This window comes from Ananas comosus, linkage group 20, assembly GCF_001540865.1.
Source record: "Ananas comosus cultivar F153 linkage group 20, ASM154086v1, whole genome shotgun sequence".
Lineage (NCBI taxonomy): Eukaryota > Viridiplantae > Streptophyta > Magnoliopsida > Poales > Bromeliaceae > Ananas > Ananas comosus.
In genome coordinates, this window is record NC_033640.1 from 2,545,296 (window position 1) to 2,551,839 (window position 6,544).

Consider the following 6,544-nt stretch of genomic DNA (forward strand, 5'->3'; position numbering starts at 1 on the left):
ATTTGTTTGGCAGAAAATAAATGACGTAAAAAATACAGTTCTCCACTTTCTCTATTTGTTTCACCGAAAATTATTCAATCTCCACACCCCTGGCAACCTCTTACATAATATTATTGTCTATTTTCTAACTTAATAATAATAAATTATAATAAATAAAAAATAATGTAATTATATGTCCATAAAATTATAAAATAAAATTTAAAATAATTATATTAACTTTTTTGTATATAAATTATAATAATGCAACAAATAAAATTCTAAAGTTAAAGAATTATTAACATTTAACAAATTAATTTTCGTCGTTTTTTAAATGTGCAAATTAAATAAAAGATATACTGAAACTTAACTAACCAAATTTCATCATATTTGAAACATACAATCTAAATTAAAAAATTAATTGCTTTCACAATTAAATATATTTGAATGAAATACAAGTAGCATTACTCAAGATATTATACCCAAAATAATAAAATGTATCATGCATACCAATATCACATACAAAATAACAATATCATATTCAAAATAGGAGGGAAGAGAAGAAGAGAGAGAGAGTTAAAAAAAAAAAACAAACATTCCTTCACTTCACCCCATGAGAGAGTAACCCTAAACATCACCGTAATTAAGTTCACATTCTTTTTTCCTTCACGTCAACGGAATTGAACTTTCGATTGTAGTAATATTACGGTAAATCAAACAGTGGAAATGATCAAGTTTCGTTGAAAATCACTTCCTTTCTCCCCACTTACAAAACAAACAGGCTCTAAACAGCTATAATTTTTCGTCCAAGTATCTATTTTCAGCATCCAACACTAATTCGGAAAATAATCTCTCAAAAAAAAAACACTAATTCGGAAAATACTTTTCGATATCTACGGTTGAACATCAAAGTCATTCTAGCCGAGTTTGAGGCCCAAATTCAACTGCTTAGGGCTTCATTTTCACATTTTTAGCTTATTTTTGAGAAGTTTTCTATTTTTTCTATTTTGAGCCCAGTTCTTTAGTTATTTCTGATCAATTTAGGTTTTGAGATATATTACAATTTATTATCTTTATAATAGGATTTAGATGTTGATTCTATATATCTTGTCTGTTTAGTTAGTATAATTAGTTTTTATGGTTGATTAATGATATTTTCGTCTTTGTCGAAGAATTATGTTTTTAGTGCATGATGATTTAGACAATGGGCAAGGTTGAGTTCTTATAAACTTTTGGTAAAAAAGTATAGAACTAATCTGGACTGATATATTTTGATTCAACTATCCAACCTTTTAAAAGTTTGATTTTTGTACTCAATCTTTCAATTTATTTGACACTAGCAAAGGCCCGCGCTTCGCGGCGGGTCAATAATATTTCATATAAAATTGAAGTTCTAATATATAAGAAAATTGTAGGCAAAAATATTTAAAAAAAAAAGATGGCAGACAGTCTCAGCATCTTATGCTAATAGTTCTATAAAATAAGTAAACAATTATAAATGTGAAGCAGTGGCAGTGGTAAATGATTTATCAATTCTTCTCTTAATCTTCATTCTTCTCTGTATCTTCCTTCTTCTCTTAATCTTCATTCTTCTCTGCATCTTCTGCATCTTCCTGTGTAGGCTCAAGAAACCTATATAAAAATTAACATAATTAAACGAAAATTAATTAATTGATTTCATCTAATGTTGCAGTTTGGGACAAAAGTCGAATTTTATTATAGGACATTACATGTATATAGTAGATACAAATGTTTAAGATCCAGCAGGAGAGAATTATACATGTTTATAGTAGTTTTCTTGGATTCAAGTTTAGAGATAAATGTTTAAGATCCAGCAGATTCGGATCCAAATTTTAATACCGGTAATCGGATTTGAATCCAGATTTTTTGGAAACCCACCTTGAACTTGACTCGTTGACAACCCAAGTGCTCTGCAGGATTACTGTGTGTGGAAATTATAACGAAACAAAATCATTTATAAGGCAATACGGTATATCCAATATGTATGGTTTAAGGCCCAATTTGGAACGACCAAAAAATAATATGTTTATTATATTATACCTATAAAGGCCTGGAAAAATTTTAAGAATCACCAAAGTAAACTTCCACATAGATGTAAGCCATATTATATCTGCTAAAGGCCCAGAAAAATTTTAAGAACCAAACAAAATAAACTTCCATAGAGGAAAAAAAAAAAATACAAACTATCAAAACTTAAAAAATCACCAAAGTAAACACTGACAGGGGCTTCTTTAAAAAATGGCTCAAATCCTATAAGTATAGCCCAATTTAGAAGAAAAGATGTAAAACAACTCCCTACAATAGAACACTAGCATGCAAGAGTCATGCAAATGAGCTTATTTGATAATAATTACTCTTACAACTATCTAGTATAGTCCATCTATTGGAAGAGATATAAGACACAATGCAAGGCTTATAAGCTCGCAATTCCTCGTTATGTAATTTGCTGTTTTAGCTGACTGCCTTAAACCTCACTTCCCCTGCCTAGACATCAAAAAAACATCACATGCAAGGCGTGGGAGAAAACATGTAATAAGTTATTTGGGGCACAAAAGAGCAAAAGAGAGTGAATGCTTATTCTGATCATTTTGAACAATTAGAATCCAGGGAAACAATTTGAATCAATGCAATACAAAACCACCAGAATAAGCTGGGAGCATGTTTAAAGGTTAAAGAGCTGGGAATTGAGCAATACAGGAATACCTTAGTGCATTGAAGTAAAGAATTGATTCCCAACACATTAACTGGCTAAAGAAATGAAAGCAATCTGAATAATTTTGTGGTGAAGTTTTGGCACCTGTTACAAACAAACACACCTGCAGTCAGGACAAAGAGAGAGAGAGAGAGGATACACAAGGTTTTTTTTTTTTGTAAATAACTTCATGTGGCATAAGTATTCCATTTTTTGTATACAAACAACCCATTGTATCACCAATCACAAAAGTCATGCAGCACCCAGGCCAAAAGCAGGCAAAAGCACCATGAAAGTTTGTAGGTTTCATGTACGCTGCATCACCATGGCCTCAAAATGGAAGTCAGCAAAATGGAATAATACCTTAGTTCATCTTAGTTCATGGAAGGACAGAACTAAGCAGTCATGAAAGCACAGAGCCGAGCAGGAAATATTGCAGCCGACAATTCTTGCTTCAACACATTCACTACATAAAGAAAAGAGGAAGGGAGAATATTATTTTGGAACAGTTTAAAGTAAAAAAAAAGACAGTAAGTTCTTAGGTAAGTTGCTGCAGGAAAGAATTATGGGTTGATCCCACCCTAAAGAAACACATATGCAGTCGTGCAAAATATAGACTCAAGGCATAAGAAAGTAAGCAAAGAAACAGTGGAGAGCAGTTCAGGAGTTACCACCTGAAGTCTAGGGGTAAAAAATATAAAAGAAAAACTTGAAGGCTCAGGTGCCATGACAATCAGTCAAGAGCAGATCAGGAGGTACCACCTGAAAGGTACTGTTCCAAAAATATAAAAAGAAAACTCCAAGGCTAAGGTGCTATGTCCCTGCCGAGGTCGCTGCGTTAGGAGCAGCCCGTCCAAAATAGTTTCAGCATATTTCAGCACCTACATTCAGCTCCTTATTCCACATTTATCAAGTTTAGCTCAAAAAAAACATCACATGCAAGGCGTGGGAGAAAACATGCAATAAGTTATTCGGGGCACAAAAGAGCAGGCACAGATTTAATGCCGTACTGTGGAACAGTTGGCACTATTTATAATGCCTCCTGCATACAACAAATACAGGAGCATGGAGACCATGGAGAAGGCAATAGAGCTAAGAGAAGCCCTCAATTAATTGCAAAGATCTGGCAATCTAAGAAAGATCCTGTAGATCACATCTAGACATCATTACATTAGAAAATCCAGCAGCATCATTTTTTTTTATTGAGATTTCGGAGATCTTGCAAATTGGGGGAGATCTAGCAGACATGCTAGTTGGAAGAGAAGAGAAACCAGCAAGTATAATCGATTTGAAACAGTAAACCACTTGCTGCACAACATAGCCTCGCCATCACACACGCATCAGTTTTTTTTAGTTTTTTTTATTGAGATTTCGGAGATCTTGTAAATTGGGGGAGATCTAGCAGACATGATAGTTGGAAGAGAAGAGAAACCAGCAAGTATAATCGATTTGAAACAGTAAACCACTTGCTGCACAACATAGCCTCGCCATCATACAAACATCAGATTAAGGCGGCGGCGAAGGCGCGCCATCACACCATCATATCAGATTAGGGCGGCAACGAAGGCAACGAAGGGTTAGGGGTAGGGGTAAATTACCTCAGTAGCCATAATTAGGGTAAAGTAAAGTACCACTGTTGGATCGGAAGCGGGGAAACCGAGCAGATCTATTCCGCGATGTGAGAGAATCCCGCAGATAGGATCGCTCAACAGAGAGCAATCCGCGAGATCACGCATGGATACACCGGAGGAGGGAAGAGCGAGAGAGAGAGGGGCAGTAGAGAGGAGATAGAGAGAGAGTTGCTTCAGGTAAGGTAGAGAGAGGCGTATATAGAGAGAGAAATCGAAAGGTGCTGCGAGAGGAAAGGGTAGAGAGAGGGCGGCGCGGGGAAGAGAGAGAGAGAGGGTAGGGCATAGGGGGCGCTTCGGGCGAGGCGCAGGGAAGACAGAGAGAGGAGGGTGGCGTAGGGAAGACAGACAGAGAAAAGGGCATTTGGGGAGCACAAATCACGAAGGCATCCGGATGGCCGACGCGTGGCACTCGGGAGCCTCGGATGGGTGCCTCGTAACACCTACACAAACCCTGCCATCCTGTTTTGAGAGAGCAGTGTTTTTTTTGGGTGCACCCGGTGCAACATTTATCACTTTTTATTTTTTTTATAATTTAATTTATGATTTTATGATATTTTAAAGATATATGTAAAAAAATTTATAGCTCATAATTTAAAATCCTGTTGCATATATATTATATATCTATTATATTTAATTATATTTAAAAATAAAAAATAAAAATTTGAAGTAACAGAGGTGAACCTGGTGCATGGTAAAAAAATCCACAACTCTTTTAAAAGAGGCGTAAGAGAGAGGCTGCATTGGTGGGGAATGGGCAGAGGTAGAAGGTGGGGGTGCTTTGGTAACAACCCAACACGTGGGTTAACAGGAACGCGACACGTGGCGGTAGAGTGTCAAATAGTGTTTGTATAGATAGATAAGCCATTTTAAGTATTCTATCGATATTTTAGGCCTATTATCTATTTTGAAGAAATTGTTGTTGTGTAAATTATACAGAGTATGCTGATCAAGCTTGTAAAAATACTCTGATGTATTCAATTTTTTATGCTTCAAAGTAGACCTCGCAAACGGATGGGTTGGGTAACCCGCGGGCCGGTTATTGTACCAGCGGATTACTTGGGCATAGGTAAATTTACCCACAAATTTTTGGATAGCTAACATCTTTATCCATACCCGCCCGCGGGTGGGTGGGTGGGTATGCGGGTTTCCCGCAATTTTATTTTTTTTGCACTTATATTTTTTAAATGCAAAACACATATATAATTTTAAAAGCCTAATATAACTCACTATTTAAAATATCATAACATACAATAAAAATATTTAAAGTCTTAAAGCAAAAATATTTCATGATATAAAAGACACGCAATAAGAAATTAGGATTAGAATTTTTAGGATGGGTAAAAAAAAAACATATTAATTAAGAAAATATATTTTGTAATTAAAAAATATATGTGCGGGTACCCGTGGGTACCCGCGGGTTACCCAAAATGCCCACTGCTTAATGGGTATCCACCTGTTTCACCCGTAATTTTTTGGGTTGAAAAAGTTGGTACCCATACCTGCAAATTTGTGGGTAACCCACGGGTACCCGCGGGTTTGGGTCAAGATTGTTAGGTCTACTTATAAGTCATTAAATGACTGAAATCGAATGGATAAAAATAATTAGATAGCAAAATTAATAAATGCTTCTGCACGCATCTCCGAACAAAAATTTTGCGGGCATCGTCCCCAAACAAATTGTTGTTTGGGGACGATGCCGATGGGCGCAGCATGTTGTGCGGGTGCCCATCTAGAGATGTCAACAAGTCGGATTCGGGAAGGATTTTCAAAACCCGAACCCGAACCCGACGGATTTTAAAATTTCATATCCAAATCCGAATCAGACCAAAAATTTGAAACTCGAATCCGAAAATTTGAACCCGAAATAATATTTTCTTTTTTCAATATTTTAAAATATAATACATTAAATTTAAAATTTTAAAATATAAATTCAAATATAACATTAAATTTTTATATATATATATATAATACAGAATAAATTTGGATTCAGGTTGGGTTCAGGTTCTGGTCGGGTACGGTTAAAATCCATATCCGAATTCATATCCGTCGGATTTTATTTAAAAATATTTAAAATTTTAAAAATAAAAATAAAAATATTATTTTTTAAAAAAATAATATATAAGTAAAAAAATATAAAATTTTAAAATATAAATTCAAATATAACATTAAATTTTTATATATATATATATAATACAGAATAAATTTGGATTCAGATCAGGTATAG

General features: G+C 34.7%; 1 long non-coding RNA gene across 2 annotated transcripts; it reads right to left on the bottom strand.

Annotated features, from left to right (window-relative positions):
- LOC109725440 lies at nt 1,453-4,657 on the bottom strand. 2 transcript variants are annotated; one of them, XR_002220265.1, is made up of 4 exons: nt 4,288-4,657; nt 3,053-3,155; nt 2,701-2,794; nt 1,453-1,608 (listed from the first exon to the last, which is right to left on the bottom strand). It is a non-coding gene; the product is annotated as an uncharacterized LOC109725440 (long non-coding RNA). The 2 variants fall into 2 exon arrangements; XR_002220264.1 differs by having other exon boundaries at nt 3,053-4,657.